The following is a 21319-nucleotide window of genomic DNA, read 5'->3' on the forward strand; positions in this document are numbered from 1 at the left end:
TGCTTATGGATTGAAACCTTCAAATATGGGAACAACAACAACAACAAAACCCTCTCTTTTTAAGTTGATTTTCTGTAGGATTTTATTATGGTAATGGAAAGCTGACTAACACACTGTTTTAGGGAACAACTCTAATTCCCTAGGGCTTAACAGAGGTGAAGACTTAATTCATACCATGTTCTTCCAACTGACCTCAGCTCCAGAGTTAATATCTAAAGTAACCCTCTAATCATACTTGAAATACATATCCTTGAAGTTATTGTTTCACAAGGTCTCCTTAAAATTCAAATTAAATAAATTCCAAACACATAACTTCCTTAGGAAAAATACTAAATGCAGTATAATTTCTATATCTACTTTTTGCAATCATAAGACTTTGGGGTGGAGTATATATAAGTCTTGAACCTTGGAACAGTAATTTAAGCTCCCCGAGGCATAAAATGACAAATGTGTTCAATCCTTGGATGGAGTGTCAGAGAAAAATACATGCTGCATTTTTGTCATTGAAACCATGAGGCTATATTAAAAATTTATTATTACACTGTATAATGAATAAAATTTAATTGTATAGTACCCATACAAAATACATAAAATTTGCACATATTAAAGATTTACTGATTTTGTTTAAAAAAGAAAACTAGAACAGCAACAACAAGAAATCATGTGCAAGAGGGTATTTAAAATATTAACCTCAATCTCCAATCTTCTTTTTACTTTATAATCCATAGCAGAATGAGAGGCATAGATGCAATTAAAATTTTTCTAGTGGGTACATTTTTAAAAAGTGAAAAAAAGATAATCATTATAAAAGAATTGAAAATATGCTTCATTTTTTTTTCATACTCACCCTTTGAAACCCATGTATATTGTACACCTACAGCACATCTCTAGACACACTTCATATCTTGAATATACATTAGCTACAGGTGATTAATGGCTAACATTTTGAACAGCCCAGGTCTATAATCTATGAAATCTCCTAACACTGTTTTTGAGGAACAAAAAAACACTTTGGTGGAAGAACTATTTACATGGTTATTTGTGATTTTCATTTCATTAAGTCAACAATCATTTTAAATTAGATTTGGGGGGCAGATAATGAGTTATTTAATGAAGATCCTGGATAGTAGTACAAAGTCAGGTACATTTTTTGATTATTTGCTTCTTTTAAAAAATTAATATTTGAGCTTATCCAGGAGGCCCCTGAGGCCAACCCATAGTGGCCTGGGACCATAGCCTTTAAAACAAGAAGAAAAATACAGAGGCTGGCTGTGCCCTGGCCCTTCCTTACTATCTCTAGTGAAATGAGTAGCGCAAACCTGGTGAACCCCCACCCAGGCCATGGTGCAGACCACCCCTGTTAGCTTTATAAAATCTAGTTTGTCTCCCTTGAAAAAATATTAATACTTGTCACCATTTGACTTTTATGTAAGCATTTAAGAAATGATATTGCCTAATAAGCTAATAAAGATTTTATAAGCCCTGTTTTAATTGATCTACCAATATATCTCTGGAATAAATATATCCCTATTATATATATATATATATATAATATTACTTATATATTAAGGTATTTAAGAGTTCAAAAATATTAGGTTACTTACTGAACTTTCCATAGTAAAATGCATAATTTATGCTGTAAACCATGGTTCTGGACGTTGGGTTTCAGCATCTACAACATCCCTACTACTTGGGAGCTTGTTAAAAATGCGAATTCTCATCCCTCTCCAGCTCTGCTAAACTGGGATTCTAAGGGTGGGCCCTAAGCCCAAAAGTCAGGGCTTTGACAAGTCTTCCAGATGATTTTAATGTGCACTAATATTTAAGAGCCATGGCTCTAAACTACCATATAGCACTGCCTCTTTCCAATAAACAATTACTACAGAACATGCATAAAAACATTCAAAGAAGGCTATAAACAATCTATCATTCCCCAGAGCAAATCACAGTTAATATGTGATATCCTAGATTTGCAGTGTTAGTGCCTATGAAGTTCAGGCATACATACTTTAAATACTTTGTTTACATTATGTAGTATATGTGTGTGCTTATATAAATATGTATTTATCTCTGTATTTATACATATCTTCATAAAAAGGCAATACTACAATTGTGAATTTTACTTTTAAAATATTTAATGTTATTTTTTGCTATGGGTAAATTCTGAATTAGATGTTTTAAAATTAAAAGTTCTGATGGTGGATTGCTGCCTAAGAACTGGGGCAAAGGACAATGGGAAAAGGTTGGCACTAAAATGGAAATTACAATACTCTGAGAATTTCGTACATGTAAACTTCCTGAAATGCTAACCTAGGAACTATTCACAATTATACTTGTGCTTTTCTTAACTAATTACATTCTGATTTTATTTTAAATTGTGTTAATTTTCTAACTTTGATGTTTTGTAAGCTGTCTCCAATATTTGGTGGCAATTTTCCTTATTAATATACCTAAAGAGAATTTAACCATCTGGAAGATGAAGAATAATGATTTTTAAATTTTACCTGTACAATTGTTTATTAACTGAAAAAAATGGAAACTCTTTTCACTACAAATATCTATGCAGGAACAAGGTGCTGTCCCCCTGAGTAGTGGGTTGGAGTGACATAAGTGAATGCAGTTGATCCCAGATTGTTTCAGCAGCCAGGATCCAGACCCCAGAAAGTACCCAGAAGAGCAGGGACCCAGTGAATTCAGCATCATGTCCCTCCCAGTCCTCCTCACCCTCCACCTCCGACTTTGTAATCTCTTTGTCTAGAAAGTCTTCACATATTTACAGGTGTGACTTCTTGCTCCTATCAGACACCATGGGAGGAGTTAAATTTATCATAAGCTAAAGATACCTTGATTCTCCAAACCATCACAGAGTAGTTTTTCCCCAAATTACTTTGTAACCAAAGTCTGATTACCCAGAGAAGATTATCTGATTACTGAGCGGTTAAATGAGAGCACTTCCCACATCTACACAGCTGATTTCCCTCTCTCAAGGGGAAAAGGGGGAGATTGGGTTTGAGTAGTTAAAATAAGCAGCAGCCTAGGTCATGGAAGGAACTTGAACTGAATGAGAAGAAAAAACCCTCTTCCTGGCTTAATTCATTGTCCTGTGTCATGAGAGAAGCCTTCTATGTGATTTTAAAATATTTTCCTTTATGGTATTCAAAGGATTTTTTTTTAAAAAAAAATTCTGTAACCATCGCATGTTGAGAAGGCTCTTTAAGCACTCGGTCAAGGTGACCATGAGCAGGATAGATGGAGTCTACAGGAGGCCCTTGGTCAATTAGAGAGTGGCTCTCTCAGCTTGTGTGTAGCAGGGAAAGGAAAAGGTGCGTCTCTGACACGTGCATTTGCCAAGTGTCTGTACAGGGCACACACTACACTTAGCCGCAAAAACTAAGTGCACTGACAATCCAATGCCAGAAAGAGGGCTGGGAGAGTGCCAAGACGCTGGCCCTGGATTGTTCAATCTGTTTATCCAAGAAAGTTTAAAATAATTCTTGTCCATACCGTCAGCAGCTAACAATCCTGTCCAGTCATCTACACTGAGGTAATGCTTTTTTACCTGTGCACAGAATCAAAACTGATTCCATGTGGAAATACCCAAGTAGGAAAATGAAACAGAACAAAATGATAGTGACAACTCAAGTTGGGACACAGAGAGTCTCATAAGTACAATGCACAACACTGTTTCAGTTTAATATCCTTTTATTTTCAAGAACCCAAAGCATGGGCAAGGTAATTAAGAATCATCCCACTTTTTTCTCAGCTGTTCTTTATAAATGTGTAGATTTCCTACTCCCAGGAATGTTGGCATCTTTCAAAGTGAGCCAGTCCTCAAAGCCAGATTACGCATGACCATCGTCCCATGGAGAATATGACACAAAAATGATTTTTTATTTGGGGGATTCTTTAGATTTCAAATCAAAGTCACAAAACTGGAGTATAGTTGTGTCACTTAAGCTTCTTTTGGATTATCCATGTTTTCCTTTAATCTCAGTGGAGCAGCTCAGTATTTCTAGCCTGAGCAGGACTTGTGAATTTCTGTACATAGAATGCGCCTGAGGTGAGTTCTGGCAGGAGATTTTATACTTTGACAGAGAGGAGAAATAACCTACCAGCAAATTTCACCAGGGGGTCACTGTGCTGGCCTCGGCCTCCACTGAGTGACACAGGGCACGGGTTAGATGATGACAGCAAAAGGTCTTATTCCCACTGTCAGCTCCCAGAGTTTCAACCATAGGTGAAATAATGCCTTGTTTCAAAAGCACTTAGACACCAGGCACATTGTTTTCAAAGTGTTCTACCCCCATCATTCCCGCAATCAAGGGAAACGTTGGAGTCTATGAGAGAGGGAGGAAAAGCAAATTTCAATAACATTTTATTGAAAGCTGAATCCCAGCCGGGAACTGAATTTACAATACAAGAAGGCAGAAGGTAAATACACCAAAGTGAGGCATTGTTAGCAGCTCCCTTGCTTTTTCAGAATAGCTTAATTGAAGTCCTACCAAGATAGAAAGGACCACTTAGGAAACCACATTTTAAAGCATTTAATGGAGCAACTCAATTCCTAGTAGAACTAACTTTTTAAAAATAAAAGAGCAATAACCAAGAATTATTATGAGTAGATCACAAAATTGGATTCTCATTTAGCTGCTTATTTCTCACATTTTGATGAAATACAGACTGTTCTGAATTTCAGGGTCAGGCACTGAAATGTCTGCCTCTGCTGTCTCTTTGAGAATTCGTGGCTGCTGGATTTACTCTCCTCTGTGACCCCCAGTGCTTATAGACCCACTAATAAGTGCTCAATGTTTAGAGAAAAGTAAAAGCAAATTACAACATGCAAAGTATATTTGAGTTTTACCACCTTCTTAAAATGAAAATCAATTGGGGTGAAGTTCAACTTATAATAGTGAATATAGACTTATAATAATGCAGTTGGTACTAATATAATTATAATGATAATATTGATTATTATGATAATAGATCTTGTTCAAGTTCTACATGGGATAAAAATGAGTAAGAATCCTGTAGAGGAAATTTTCAGAAGAATGACTGGATATTGTACAGGTGGCATATATGTATACATTTTTATGTGACACTTATATGTGGCATATGCTAGGAGCTCTGCCATTCATTAGCTGTGTCATTTGGGCAGAATTATATAACGTCTCTAAATCTTAGGGGGTTTTATCTGAAAGGAATAGATAGCTCCTTTCATTGTTATCCTTTATTATTTTACAATATTTTACACTGTGTTTTTTTCTTCATTCTCTTTGTCTACCACTGCCCAGTCTATTTGGGCTACATTTGGCATCATTGATACACCTCTCTTTCTAAAACTGCTGTCCCTTAATGTGTTTCATAATATCACACTATCCTGGTGTTTATTTTTTTCCATTCATTTCATTTATTAGTGCATCAAAAGTTGGGTTTATTTTGATAAAATCACACATTCACAGAATTTCATTTACTCCATTTCAGTCCCCTGTGCCTCTTCTTATCCTCCACTCCACCCTCCCTCCATTCGCCTTCCTTACTGTACTGGTCTACTGGTCTTATTTTCACTCCTCTACTCTATTTATTTTTTACTGGTGCTTTATAGACTGGGTATGTAGCTTAGTGGTAGAGAACTTGCCTAGTATGTTTGAGACCCTGGGTTCCATCCCCAGTAAACTATGTGTGTGTGTTTGTGTGTCTCTGTGTGTGTGTACTGACTATAATATATATATATATATATATATATATATATATATATATATATATATATTCTGACTATATATATGTGTATATATACATAGTCAGTAATATATATATATATATATATATATATATATATATATATATAATAGAGAGTCAGTAAATATATATAGTCAGTAAATACATATTATAGTTCATACATTGACTATAACATATATACATATGTACATTATACATACATACATAATCTCCATCATTTCTAAGGATTCTTCTGATTCTTAGAAGAATCTGATGCTTCTTATTCTTATGTGTCTGCCTTCATAGATCCCAACATTCAACTCCTGGCTCTCGTTAATATGGCCTTTGGGCTTTCTCTTTTAAAATTCTCATCAGTTCCCCCCTAAGACCTTGGTGCCAATCACTGTTAACTTTCTTCCCAGGGCCCTCTTGGTTAAGCAGGCCACCACTAATTGCAGTCTCCTCTGAACTACAGGTAGCACATAATGAGTCTACACACAGAAAACTCAGTGATGTAGCATCCTGTGCCAGAGTTTAATGCCAAACTCATCTTCCCTGTGGACTGCCAGCTTCCTGAGTCTAGAGACCATATTTTATGTCACCATTTTATGTGTAGTACTTGGAGAATGAGTACCATAAAACTCCATTAGTAAATTGTTCTGTGGTTAATGGAGTTAAGTCTTAGAGACTATAGATATGGTACTTTTGACACATACTAAATAACTGTCTTGTATTCTACTTTAATAAAGCCCTGGATGGTAACCTTCTAACAGCATAGGTAAACTTTCAGAAAGCCAGGACAGTTTATAAAACCTTCTTAAACAATTTTAATATTTTTAATATTTTAACATGGATAATTTGTTTTCCTATACTCTGGATGATAAATAAAAAAACTCTTATATTATAGATTCTATGGTGTGAGTGGTTTTTCTGTAAGGACCATTAAAGAATAGACACAAAAAGAGATTCTAAAGGTAGTCTTTATCATCTCTCTCTCCCCATTTATATTGACGAGAAACCAGATTTCTAAATTAAGTTGTTGGTTTCAAAATGTGATCACTACCTTGGATGCATGTTAATTATCTAAGGTACTTCCAAAAAGTACTGATGACTGCTCCCAATCAACTCTTCCCACCCCTCATCACCCACAGAAATTTGATTTAATTGGTTTGGGGTGGGGTCATGGCATTGGAAAATTAAAAAAAAAATCTTCAGGATATTTTAATGAGAACCACATAGACTAGGCTTTTTTCATAGGAATTTAAGCAATACTAAGTGAATTGTGGTTTAAAAGTGTATGTGCAGAAATGACAGTGATAAATTATTATTCCTAGGTTTTAAAAAGAAAGAATATTTTCACAGTAATTTATGAGTAACTTGAAGAATATGTATTAAAACTTAAATATAATTTGAACTCCAAGGAATAACGCACGCATTCCCTTTATGAAGGCATTATTTCTATAGAAATTTCTGATTAGCACTTACATTAAACTGCTTTTGGAACTCTACTCTTTGACCAATAGGTGGCACTAGTAATTTCTGTATCAAACTATGGCAACTAAATTGCACACCCTTTAATGGAATATATTTTATGTAAATCTCTATTAAGTTGCCATTACAAGCTGCAGCTTGTGAAATTCAGTTTTAATTCATCTGCATGTGTTTCATTTAAGTGCTCTTTAATTACTAGAATGCTTAGCATAATGAATTCTGAAACTATGGATTGATTGAATGCCACAATAAAAATTTTTGCTTTAATCTTTAATTAGTTCACTGAACTTGAAACTATTTAATATCAGTGGATAGGGTTTTATTAATGATAATATTGTTTGCTAAGTAGAAACCAAGCAACCCACTGAATCCCCTTTAACAATAATATCAAAGTAAGGTTATGGTTTGTGAGAAGTAATTTTAATGTTAAAATACAAGCTGTCTTCATGAATAATTTTTAGGTTTGTCTCTGTTAATCTAATACCACAATACACTTTATTGCTTAAAATGCAGAGTTTGGGTTGCAAGACACCGTCTGGCTAATGTAGAGTTAATTCACAGTCTCCTTCTGCTCCTCCACCTTTAAACACTTTAAACCTTCTCTCCAAAGACTACACATTGAATTAGAGAATAATGATGATATATATTAGAAGATTTCTATCCATGTGTTTTGCTTTCATCGAACAGTAAGAAAGATACTAAGTAGCACTAACTCTAGAGTCCCTCTATTCCTATAGTGATTCTGGTTTCTGCATTAAAGCTGCTTTTCCACACTTCTGGAGTTTTTGTTGTTGATAAAATACTAGATAACAGCTTTGACTGTGATACTTAGCTCAGCAAGCCAATTCAGCAAATATGCTTTTGGCTGAATTCAGTGCAGCAGATTTTATACCCCAGGAAAAATTAGAGTCATATGAAGGTAATGGAGTCCTATGTAGGGATGCCTCTTTTCTATGTTTTATTGCTATGCTTTTAAATTGGCCTTGAGATAGGAAGCTAAGAAGGAAGTGTTGAGTTCTGAAATACCTCTTTCAGAACACTTAACCAATTATCCACAGAAAATCATTACTGAATTTCTAATTCAGAATGTGAAGCAAGTCTTTTTATCTTAGTATGAGGTTGTCTATATTCTGGGAAATAATTTTGTCAGCCCAGAGACATGTTTATTTTTTTCTTAAAAGGTTCAAGAGGGAATAAGATATAAATGCATAAAGTTCCTCTTGCTCTTGGGGATTTTGTGCAACTTATTTCAAGAAGGATTCAAAGATGAGTCATGGCAAAGAATAAAATCTAAGTGGATTTTCATTTATCAGTCCAAACCGGGCCATTTTGTTGTCAGAATTGTTTCTAAAATTTTTTTCTTCAGAATAAATCCAATATAAATGATGGGCATATTTCCAACTTTATAGAAGAAAAATCAAACTTTTGCTATAGTATGACTGAAGGCATGTCCTTGTCCCCAAATGCCTATTATCCCTGGTGTTCCCCAAGCTGACATGGCCTCAGTGTTCCCCTGTGCTATGCTTAAGTGGACATTTTGAAACTTGTTCCTCTTAGGAAACATGTTCTTTCCTTTGCTTATTACTACCTGCACTTAAAATAATGCAATGCATTTTATTTTAAAAAAAATCTTGGAGTTTCAACCTATTAAATACAACAGTAAATGTAGCACAACACAAATCTTAATTCTGGGGTACAATTGTTCTTAACCTCAAGTGTATGTTAGACTCACCTGGAGGCAGAGTAACCAGATTTAGACAATAAAAACACTGGACACTCAGTCAAATTTGAATGTCAGGTAAACAACAAATAAGTTTTTAAATTTAAGGATTTTTTCATGAAATATTTGGGATATACTCATATTAAAAAACATTTGCATTTATCTGACATTTAAATTTAACTGGGCATCCTTCATTTTCTTGGTCAATACTATCTACAGGGCTTGTGTTTCTGATTCAGTAAGGTATGGCCCAAGAGTTTTCTAACAGGTTCTGGGTGATAAGAATACTGCTAGGCTGGAGGTCATATTTTGGAAAACCAGTGTATAATGCTTAAAAATGTAAGCCAACAAGACTAACTGGAGTTCAATCAAGGTTCTATTTAATAGTGTTTAACCTGCATTATTTAGCTGAGTTTGATAAGCCTTGATTTGCTCACTGAAGAAAAGCAAATACTGTTAATTAAAGACATACAAGACAGAGTGTTCTCAGAAATGCAAAATAAGTGCTCAAGAAAAGTGAACTCACAATTTCTCCATAGAAGAAATATTTTAATTGATTTCTATATTTCCCCAACTGTGTTCTTTAGAATGCTGGGGCCATAACAAGGTAGTGGATTGGTTTTTTTACATGAGAATAAGTGAAGAGGAAAGAGTTACCAATAAAGAAAAAAGAGAAAGAAAAATCATAGCATTTTGCAGACTTTATGAAGTTAAATTGCATTCCTTTCTGTAGAATTTCTTCAAGCATATAAAACACAAATAAAGGAAGTAGAACTTGGAGAGAAAGCTATCCTGGCACTTTTCAAAAGCATCTGACCGTGGAAAAACATCCTCTCCTGACAGGGAAGCAATTTACACGCATAGTTTTCTATGATGAGCAAGTTTAAGAATTCCTGCCATGATTCACAGGGCAACTTAATGTAAAATGATGTAATTATAAAGGTCCTTCTTTTGCTACAACGAGAAAAGTATTTCTTTCAATTATTGTTGGCATCCATTAGAACGAATGCTACTGGCTACACTGGAATTCTAATGCATTTGTTCTTTCACTTTTTTTAAAAAATATTTATTTATTTATTTTTATTGGTTGTTCAAAACATTACAAAGCTCATAACATATCATCTTTCATAGATTTGATTCAAGTGAGTTATGAGCTCCCATTTTTACCCTAAATACAAATTGCAGAATCACATCAGTTATACATTCACATTTTTACATAATACTATATTAGTGACTGTTGTATTCTGCTGCCTTTCCTATCCCCTACTATCCCTCCTCCCCTCCCCTCCCCTCCCATCTTCCCTCTCTACCTAATCTGTTGATGTTCAGTTCTCTTCCTTGTTTTCCCCCCCTTTCGCCTCACAACCTCTTATATGTGATTTCATATAATGTTGAGGGTTTCCTTCTGTTTCCATGCAATTTCCCTTCTCTCTCCCTTTCCCTCCCACCACTCGACTGACTCTGTTTTATGTTAATCTTTTCCTCTTGCTCTTCCTCCTTGCTCAGTTCTTAGTTGCTCTCCTTAAATCAAAGAAGATATTTGGCATTTATTTTTTAAGGATTGGCTAGCTTCACTCAGCATAATCTGCTCTAATGCAATCCATTTCCCTGCAAATTCCATGATTTTGTCATTTTTTAGTGCTGTGTAATACTCCAATGTGTATAAATGCCACATTTTTTTTATCCATTCATCTATTGAAGGGCATCTAGGTTGGTTCCACAGTCTATCTATTGTGAACTGTGCTGCTATTATCATCCATGTGGCAGTATCCCTATAGTATGCTCTTTTAAGGTCCTCAGGGAATAGTCAGAGAAGGGCGATAGCTGGATCAAATGGTGGTTCCATTCCCCACTTTCCCAGGAATCTCCATACTGCTTTCCATATTGGCCGCACCAATTTGCAGTCCCACCAGCAATGTACAAGTGTACCCTTATCCCCACATCCCTGCCAACACTTATTGTTGTTTGACTTCATTATGGCTGCCAATCTTACTGGAGTGAGATGGTATCTTAGGGTGGTTTTGATTTGCATTTCTCTGAATGCTGGAGATGGTGAGCATTTTTTCATGTACTTATTGGTTGATTGTATGTCCTCCTCTGACAAGTGTCTGCTCAGGTTCTTGGCCCATTTGTTGATTGGGTTATTTGTTATCTTATTGTTTAAGTTTTTGAGTTCTTTGTATATTCTGGAAATTAGGGCTCTATCTAAAGTGTGAGGAGTAAAAATTTGTTCCCAGGATGTTGGCTCCCTATTTACTTCTCTTATTGTTTCTCTTGCTGAGAAAAAACTTTTTAGTTTAAGTAAGTCCCATTTGTTTATTCTTGTTATTAACTCTTGGGCTATGGGCATCCTATTAAGGAATTTGGAGCCCGGCCCCACAATATGTAGATCGGAGCCAACTTTTTCTTCTATCAGGGCAGAGTCTCTGATTTGATATCAAGCTCTCTGATCCATTTATAGTTAACTTTTGTGCATGGCGAGAGAAAGGGGTTCAGCTTCATTTTGTTGCATATGGATTTCCAGTTTTCCCAGCACCATTTGTTGAAGATGCTATCCTTCCTCCATTGCATGCTTTTAGCCCCTTTATCAAATATAAGAAAGTTGTAATTTTGTGGATTGGTCTCTGTGTCCTCTATTCTGTACCATTGTTCCACCTGCCAGTTTTGGTATCAGTACCATGCTGTTTTTGTTACTATTGCTCTGTAGTACAGTTTGAACTCTGGTATCGCTATACCTCCAGATTCACACTTCCTGCTTAGAATTGCTTTTGCTATTCTGGGTCTTTTGTTTTTCTATATGAATTTCATGATTGCTTTATCAATTTCTACAAGAAATGCGGTTGGGATTTTGATTGGCATTGCATTAAACCTGTAGAGAACTTTGGGTAATATCGCCATTTTGATGATGTTAGTTCTGCCTATCCATGAACAGGGTACATTTTTCCATCTTCTAAGATCTTCTTCTCTCTCTCTCTCTTTACAGTTCTGTAGTTTTCATTGTATAAATCTTTCACCTCTTTTGTTAGGTTGATTCCCAAGTATTTTATTTTATTTTTTTTTGAGGATATTGTGAATAGAGTGGTTTTCCTCATTTCCATTTCAGAAGTTTTGTTGCTGATATACAGGAATGCCGTTGATTTATGCATGTTGATTTTATATCCTGCCACTTTGCTGAATTCACTTATTACCTCTAGCAGTTTCTTTGTAGACCCTTTTGGGTCTGTTAGATATATTATCATATCATCTGCAAATACTGATAATTTAAGTTCTTCTTTTCCTATTTTTATGCCTTTAATTTCTTTTGTCTCTCTAATGGCTCTGGCTAGTATTTCAAGAACTAAATTGAATAGAAGTGGTGAGAGAGGGCATTCCTGTCTTGTTCCAGATTTTAGAGGGAATTCCTTCAGTTTTTCTCCATTTAGAATGATGCTAGCCTGAGGCTTAGCATATATAGCTCTTACAATGTTGAGGTAAGTTCCTGTTATCCCTAGTTTTTCTAGTGTTTTGAACATAAAGGGATGTTGTACTTTGTCGAATGCTTTTTCTGCATCTATGGAGATGATCATATGGTTCTTGTCTTTAAGTCTATTGATGTGGTGAATAACATTTATTGATTTCTGTATATTGAACCAGCCTTGCATCCCAGGGATGAATCCTACTTGATCATGGTGCACAATTTTTTTGATATGCTTTTGTATTCGATTCGCCAGGATTTTATTGAGAATTTTTGCATCTAAGTTCATTAGAGATATTGGTCTGTAGTTTTCTTTCTTTGAAGTGTCTTTGTCTGGTTTTGGGATCAGGGTGATGTTGGCCTCATAGAATGAATTTGGAAGAGCTCCTTCTTTTTCTATTTCTTGAAATAGCTTGAAAAGTATTGGTATTAATTCTTCTTTGAAGGTTTTGTAAAACTCCGCTGTATACCCATCTGGTCCAGGGCTTTTCTTGGTTGATAGTCTTTTGATGGCTTCTTCTATTTCTTCCTTTGTTATTGGTCTGTTTAAATTGTGTGTGTCTTCCTGACTCAATCTGGGCAGATCATATGACGAAAGAAATTTATCGATATCTTCACTATCTTCTATTTTATTGGAATATAGGGTTTCAAAATACTTTCTAATTATCTTCTGTATTTCTGTAGTGTCTGTTGTGATATTGCCTTTTTCATCCTGTATGTTAGTAATTTGAATTCTCTCTCTTCTTATCTTCCTTAGCATGGCTAAGGGTCTGTCGATATTATTTATTTTTTCAAAGAACCAACTTTTAGTTTTATCAATTTTTGCAATTTTTTTTGTTTCAATTTCATTGATTTCCACTCTGATTTTAATTATTTCTTGTCTTCTACTACATTTGTTGTTGTTTTGCTCTTCCTTTTCTAGGATTTTAAGATGTAGTGTAAGTTCATTTATTTGTTGGTTTTTCCTTTTTTTGAGGAATGAACTCCAGGAAATGAATTTCCCTCTTAAAACTGCTTTCATTGTGTCCCATAGATTCCGGTATGTTGTGTCTGCATTGTTGTTTATCTCTAAGAATTTTTTTATTTCTTCCTTTATGTCTTTTGTAACCCATTGATCATTCAGTAACATATTGTTCATTTTCCAGGTGATGCAGGATTTTTCCTTCCTTCTTTTATCATTGATTTCCAGTTTCATTACATTATGGTCAGATATGGTGCATGGTATTATCTCCACATCTTTATACTTACTGAGAGTCGCCCTATGGCATAATATATGGTCTATCTTTGAGTAGGATCCATGTGTTGCTGAGAAGAACGTGTATCCACTTGATGATGGTTGATATATTCTATATATGTCGGTTAAGTCTAGGTTATTGATTGCGTTATTGAGTTTTATAGTTTCTTTGTTCAGGTTTTGTCTGGAGGATCTGTCTAATGGAGAGAGCGGTGTGTTGAAGTCACCCATAATTATTGTGTTGTGGTCTATTTGACTCTTGAACTTGAGGAGAGTTTGTTTTATGAATGTTCAGCACTTTGTTTGGTGCATACAAATTGATAATTGTTATGTCTTGATGGTGGATGGTTCCTTTTAACAGTATATAGTGTCCTTCTTTATCCCTTTTGATTAACTTAGGTTTGAAGTTGATTTTATTCGATATGAGTATGGCTACTCCTGCTTGCTTCCGAGGACCATGTGAGTGGTATAATTTTTCCCAACCTTTCACCTTCAGCCTGTGTATGTCTTTTCCTATCATATGAGTCTCCTGAAGGCAGCATATTGTTGGGCTTGTTCTTTTAATCCAGGTTACTAGCCTATGTCTCTTGATTGGTGAATTTAAGCCATTAACATTTAAGGTTACAATTGAAATATGGTTTGTACTTCGAGTCATGTTTATTTATTTATTTATTTTAGTTTGGCTAATTTTTCCTCTTTGGTTATTTTTCTCCCCCTTTACTGAGATACCTCCCACTGTTAGTTTTGGGTGCTATTTTTCAATTCCTCTTCTTGTAGAATTTTGCCCAAAATACTTTGCAGTGCTGGTTTTCTGGCTGTGAATTCTTTTAGCTTTTGTTTATCGTGAAAGATTTTAATTTCATTGTAAAATCTGAAGCTTAATTTTGCTGGATACAGTATTCTTGGTTGGAATCCATTATTTTTCAGCATTTGAAATATGTTGTTCCAGGATCTTCTCACTTTCAAAGTCTGTGATGAAAAATCAGTTGTTAACCTAATTGGTTTTCCCCTGAATGTAATCTGCCTCCTTTCTCTCATAGTTTTTAATATTCTCTCCTTGTTCTGTATGTTGGGTATCTTCATAATTATATGTCTTGGAGTTGGTCTATTATGGGTTTGGATGTTTGGGGTCTTGTAGGCTTCCAGGATTTGGCAATCCGTTCCATCTTTCATCTCTGGGAAGTTTTCTAGGATTATTTCATTTAATAAATTGTCCATTCCTTTGGTTTGAATCTCTGTGCCTTCTTCTATCCCAATGACTCTCAAATTTGGTTTTTTTATGATATCCCATATCTCTTGGATAGATTGCTTGTGAGATTTAAGCATACTTTCTGTGTTGACTATATTCTTTTCAAGTTATTAAACTTTGTCTTCATTATCTGATGTTCTGACTTCTACTTGATCTAGTCTATTTGTAATATTCTTGTTAGAGTTTTTAATCCGGTTTATGAATTCCTGCATTTCTAGGATTACTGTTTGGTTATTGTTTTTTTTTTTAATCTCTATCTCCTGGTAAAGCTCGTTCTTTGCAGTTTGAATTTGTTTAATTCATTTTCAAAATATACTTTCATTGCTTGGACTTGCTGTCTCATGTCTTCTCTAATATTCTATTCCATCTGAGTTAGGTATGCCTTGATTTCTTTCCCTGTCCATGTTTCTGATGCTTCTAGGTCCTCCTGTAGATTTACATTGTCCTGCATTGTTTGTATTCCTTTTTTCCCTTATTTTTTCGTGTTGTTCACGTTACTTTCCAGCTCTGTTTGACTGCTGTGTAACTGCTTTCTCGTATACATTTGTTTTGGCTTTGTATATCTCTGTTGTCTCTCCTTTGTGGTGGGATATTATGCCTAGAAATGTTGGGCTTTATTGTACTTTAAAGCTGATTCATTCAATCCATAAAAGGCTTCTGGGTTCTGTATGCATATAGTGATTTGTTGTTTGTTCTTAGGACTTTTTGTTTAGCTTAGGTGCTATGATGGTACGAGGGTTAGTATGTCTTGGCTACTTTAGAAGATTGCTCTACTAAGGGGGGATACTAACAGGCGATTGGATCGGGGTGTTGGTAGTAGCTAGGTATTTAGGAGCCCTATAGACAGCCTTGAGACATTCACCTATTTGCATTTAGACAATTACATGTAATGGAAGACGTAATGCTTGGGATGAAAGTTGTGGGGCAGGGGAATGAAGGTGCTCTTAAAAAGAAAGAAGGAGAGAGAGATAGATTAGAAGAGAATGAAAAGAACAATAAGACTTGAAATGGAAAAAAAAGAAGGAAGGAAAAGGGGAGAGAGGAACAGAGAGAGAAGCAGGAAAAAAAAATTGAAGTCTTAGAGATCCATTTTCTTCTCTTCCAGTAGCAGAGCTGTGCCCTCCGAGCAGAGCTTCTGTGCTCTACCTGCCATAGGGCATCTCCTGGGAGTCTCTCAGACTTGTCAGTCCAGAGCCATTTCACCTCTCCGGCCCCTCCCCCCTTCCTCCTGTCAGCTGGCCAGCCAGGTCCTGTTCACCGGAAGCAGTTCCCCAAAGATCTAGTTACACTTGCAGCCCCACCGCACATCCCATTTAAGCCCCAGTGCTGTGGTAAACTGGCGGCTAAAACCTTGGGAGTCGCCGCTGGTGATATGGGGGGTTGGAGGTTGGGGATCCCCTCTGCTTCCCCACAGACACGACCCCAGAGAGATCCCCGAAGTTTCCTGGCTGCTGTATCTGGATGGGGCGGGAGTCACACACCTGCTAAAGTGGATTCTGCTGGGAAGGAATTCCATTGGCTGGACTCTATGACGTCACCTCTCTGCTATGGTGGGCTCCAGGCTCCTTGCCGGAGTGTTCGAAGGGAGGGATGGGACTTTTCCATCCCCGGTTGGCCTCAGCTCCCGGCTCGCTATTTCATGAAGGCTTGGCAAAAGACCTCTTCCTGTCAAGCTGCGTCTCGGAGGCTGCGGATCTGGACCTCTGCGGATCTGGACCTCTGCGTCTCATGGCGGGGATTCGCTCATCTGGGGCCAACTGTCACTTCAAAAAATCCTAGTAGCTCCTGGCTGGTCTCTCTTCAGTGGGATTTTGCTAGGAGATTCTCCATTGGTAGAATCTAAGCGTTATCTATGCGTCTTTATGACCCCATCCCTGACCCCTCAGGTATTGAAAGTGCTGCCTCTCTGCCCGCCGCCATGTTGTCCCAAAGTGGTTTTCTTTGTGACTTTAATAAAAAGAGATTCAGTGCGCCACTCAACTTCCGGCAACCATCTGTTCTTTCACTTTTTTTATTCAACAAATGTGTTGAACATCTACATGTGTTTACAAAGCTATGTACTGCAGTAATACAATGAAGGAAGAATTAAAAATACTGCTCTTACAAGCCCACACTCTTGTGCTTAAAATATTTACCAAAGGGTACTGACCAAGATTTCCTTAGCAATGGTCCCCTCAGCTTCACTACACTGTATACTTAGGCTTCTTCCTGACTACATACCTTAACCTCCCTTTTCTTAGAAAGCTTGCTTTAGAAAACTTGCAATTCTACCTTCTTTCTCTACTCCTTTAAGATGTAAATCTTTTATGATACCTTTTGTAATCTTTTATAACACAGGAATGTCTTTCTCAAAGACATGGGAATCATTCTTTAAATGTATCTCATAGAAAGAGATAGTGCCCCCTCTTTCTTGTGGTCTCAGTGGAAGGATGGGGGAAGAATTGTCATGAGTGACAATGAGCAAACAAACATGGTCCAGTCCCATTGACGGGCCAACCTCCTGGCTAACATCCTCGGGTACTTATCTTTTATCTCACCTCTCACTTCTTTTCTTTATAGAGTTGGTTTCATTCTCTCCTCTCATGTAGTCTTAGATCAAGTATTCCTTGACTATTAACTGGTCTGGTGCAGCTTTTCTTTCATGGTTCTACATTGCTAATCTTGCCTAATCCAGCATATAGTTAATGAATATGACTAACAAAGAACAAAGTTAAATATGGTGTTTTGTGTTAAAATTTTTTGAACATCACCCCTGCTTAGAGGCAGTGGGCCAGTAGGCTTTGAAAGAAAAAGTACTGCATTAGGAGCTATATAGAACTTAAATGAATCTCAGTTCTGCCATCTGCTACTTAGGAGGCCTTAAAAAAAATGTCCATTTTTTTTTTAACTGGGGATTGAATCCAGTGGAACTCCAGCACTGAGCCACATCCCCAGCCCTTTTTATTTAGATACTGGCTCTCACTAAATTGCTTAGTGCCTTGCTGTTGTGAGGCTAGCTTTGAACTTGCAATCCTCCTGTCTTAGCCTCCTGAGCTGCTGAGATTACAGGTGTGCAACATTGCAGCTGGCTAAATTTCGTGGAATGACTTTTTCTTCACCTATAAAATAATGATAGCAAAAACTTACTTTCTAGACATATTATAAGTAGAAAAAAAGAAAGAGCAAGGTAAAATGAGCTGGTCTACAATGAGCAAATAATGAAGCAGGCCCTCAGAGAAAAGCCAATCAAACTACTGTGGGCAGCTAGTAAAGTTCCCCAGGAGCTCTTGGCAATTTCCTGGAGACCTCTTCAGATTGATCTCCACACACTGTGCAGGAAGAATTCTAAAGTTCTGGATCATCTTGAAGGCTTGTTCTATTACTGTTCTTTCTCCATCTGAGGACTGGTTCTTTGGCTTCATCTCTTTCCAGAGACTTACCTCCTTACACAAACAAGGCCCTCATTCTTTTCTGCATTCTTGGCAACCAGTCACATTGTATCTTAAATATCTTGCTAATATTGAACTGCTTTGGTATGGGTAATTCTTTCCCTCTGCCAAGCTGCTTCTTTTTGAATGGACTGAATGAAGCCCTATGCATTTTTGACTTTCATCCATTGCCCAAAATGATAATAATATTCCATACTGCCATTAATGAGCAAGGGAATCACATTTGCAACCTGAGCAGAATACTAGAGGGGATTTGAGGACTGCTGTGTGTCACTGTAAACCAAACCACTCTCCCTTGAAAGTAAAGGATCACTTGTCAAAAGTGGATTTTGGAACATTATTGTGCTCCACTACAGCATCTGCTTTTCTCACTAAGTAAATCAATAGCCCTCTCAAGCCAAAAAGCACATTTGATTCAACCTCTTCAGTTTGAATTACATGACACTGACATTTATTATAACAAAAAATATACAATGTCTGGGGCTAATTTAATTAGTCTCAACACTGAATTTTAATGAGGAAATCTTAGAAGACAATGATTTAAGCTTTACTAAAGAGCACTAGACATAAACCAATGATATCAAATAACTCCTATTTGTATCAGAACAGAAATTATGGCATTTAATGGGTATATTCCTAACTCTGGAATCTAAAGGAAACTAGGAGAAAGTCATGATTTTTATTAGCATCACCTAAATTAATAATCCAGTGTGGAACAATTTTTATAGTTTTAATGCATGGCTAAATAATGCAGTATGATCAAAACAGAATAAGCCTTTGTCTCTGCATTCAAATCAGACTGAGGAGGATTCATAAACACATTATAATCAATATTTAAATACTGATCTAAGACAGATGATTTGGAGGAGTCTTTCTAAGAGTACTGGAGATTTATCTAGTCCAGTGGATATATGCTTAGATACGTAAAAAGGAGAAGAGCAAAGCAAATATAATAGTGGGTAAGGGAAAGTATGTTGGTTGGAACAATAAATTCAAAATGAGGTTATGGGTTTGGGATTGTTTGGTGAGCACTATAGAAGATATGAAGATACCTCTGCATGAACAATGAAATCTGGGTTGTAAATGGCATCAAAAAGTTTCTGTAAAGGGAAATAATAGCAGTGAGACAACTTTTTCATACAGCATGGCACAGTTTCAGAGTAACTTTTCCACACAGAATGGGTGGGAGTAAAAGGTTAGGGGAGGAGGAACTCCTATATGGAAGCTAATGCAAGAATGCAGTGGATATTGAGGAGCTTTGATTTGTAAACATAATTGCTGATGCTAAAAGGTGATTCAAGAAGACAGAAAGAAGACTCCAATAAGTTTTGGATGCAAAATTAATTTCCAATAAAACATATTCTAAATGATGGCTCTAATAAGTGACAGATCTATCTAGAAATGTACACTTGGGAGTCATCCACTAGAGCTGAAGTGAAATGCAGAAGGTGAAAACAGTGATCATGCAAAAGGTGAGATCCCAGAGCCAGGGTAGGTGACATTCAAGAGGGTAAATGACCAGGACTTTCTATATCTTCTAGAATAGTGGTCCTTAAACTCTGGTATGCATCAGAACCACTTTAAGGTTGCATGCTCATAATACAGAGCAAAGAGATCTATGGTTGAAGATAGCAATTTGAGTATTGAATCCCTGTTGATGTTTCTATAAGAGATCCAGAGACTACACCAGGAAAAATACCAAAAGAGTCTTATAAAATAAGGAAAAGACTTGCTTTCATGACAGCTTCAGGTTGCTCTGATACAGAAATGATCTCCATATGTTTCCTGAAGTGTCATGCCTCCTTGATGATGATATTATTACATATTTTGAAACAAAACAAAGCAGAAACACTAAGATTTAAAAAAAATAAATAAATATTAAGAAAAAATTTGAAAATATAGCATACAATGATTGCTGAGTCATCACTGCTGATGAAGAGTTAGATCATGTTCTGTCACCATCTTTCAGAAGTATCCTGGGTAAAATGAATCTTTAGAAAAAGCAGGTTAGCCTTTATTTTTGTACTGAATCAGAATGTTTGATGTGTTCCAAATATAGGTATCTTCAATAGATCCATAGCGGTGCCATTGAAGCTAGACACAGTCTTGGCAAGCTTTATATACTATATAACTTCTTCATTTTTCAATATAAAACATAGTTATCTATTTAAATCTTAAATGAATATTTAAAAATTAACATTTCCCACTTTCAATAGAAGATTATACTATATATGTATTTTTATCTTTCCTGTGAGATCTCAACTTTTTAAATAATTCTGCCCAATTATTTCCCTTATAAACCTTTTGATGGATGAATTTTATCATTGTGGAAATTTAGGAATCTATGTGAAAAAAGAGACAACTAAAGTGATCTCTTTCTTTACAAAAACATGACTAACAGCTCTAGCTATATTTAATATGATTAATTCTTCAGAAAATTTTTATATGAAAATTGCCAAGTTTAATAGCATGAGTCTCATTAAGTAACCTGTATTTTATGAGGAAAATATAGCACCTGTGAGGCACTGTAAAATCTTATAACTCCAGTTCCCTCTGGTGGCAGAGTCTTCAAAGTGATACTGTTAGCAACTCTGGAGAGCTGTGGGCTTACTTGCACTTATGGCCTCCAGATGAGAAGAACTACAAAGGGCTTATTCTTGTGGATTGCAATGGCTTTGGAAATAGCTTCTCACATCCTTGGGGCAAATAACTACTGCTGAGGATAGAGAAAAAGGATGCTGATTTTATACTGTCATTTTTTTTCTCCATAGGAAAAAAAGCAAATTTAAGTGTAACTTAATGAAGCTTAAGAATATATTCTGCAGGTGATTTGGATATAACTTTCAAGTTAATGTATCTTGAAATGTACATTTCTTAGGCCAAGATATGGCAAAAAGCAGGGTAAAGAATAAAAGAATACAATGCAAGAAATGGAGACAAAATGAAGAACCCTGCTCATTACAAGGGTCTGTTGGGTGTGATAGAATTATTGGTTAAAGTTGCTTAAAGACCTGGGGTGTTTAGAAAG

Source organism: Ictidomys tridecemlineatus, chromosome 1 (genome assembly GCF_052094955.1).
Source record: "Ictidomys tridecemlineatus isolate mIctTri1 chromosome 1, mIctTri1.hap1, whole genome shotgun sequence".
NCBI lineage: Eukaryota > Metazoa > Chordata > Mammalia > Rodentia > Sciuridae > Ictidomys > Ictidomys tridecemlineatus.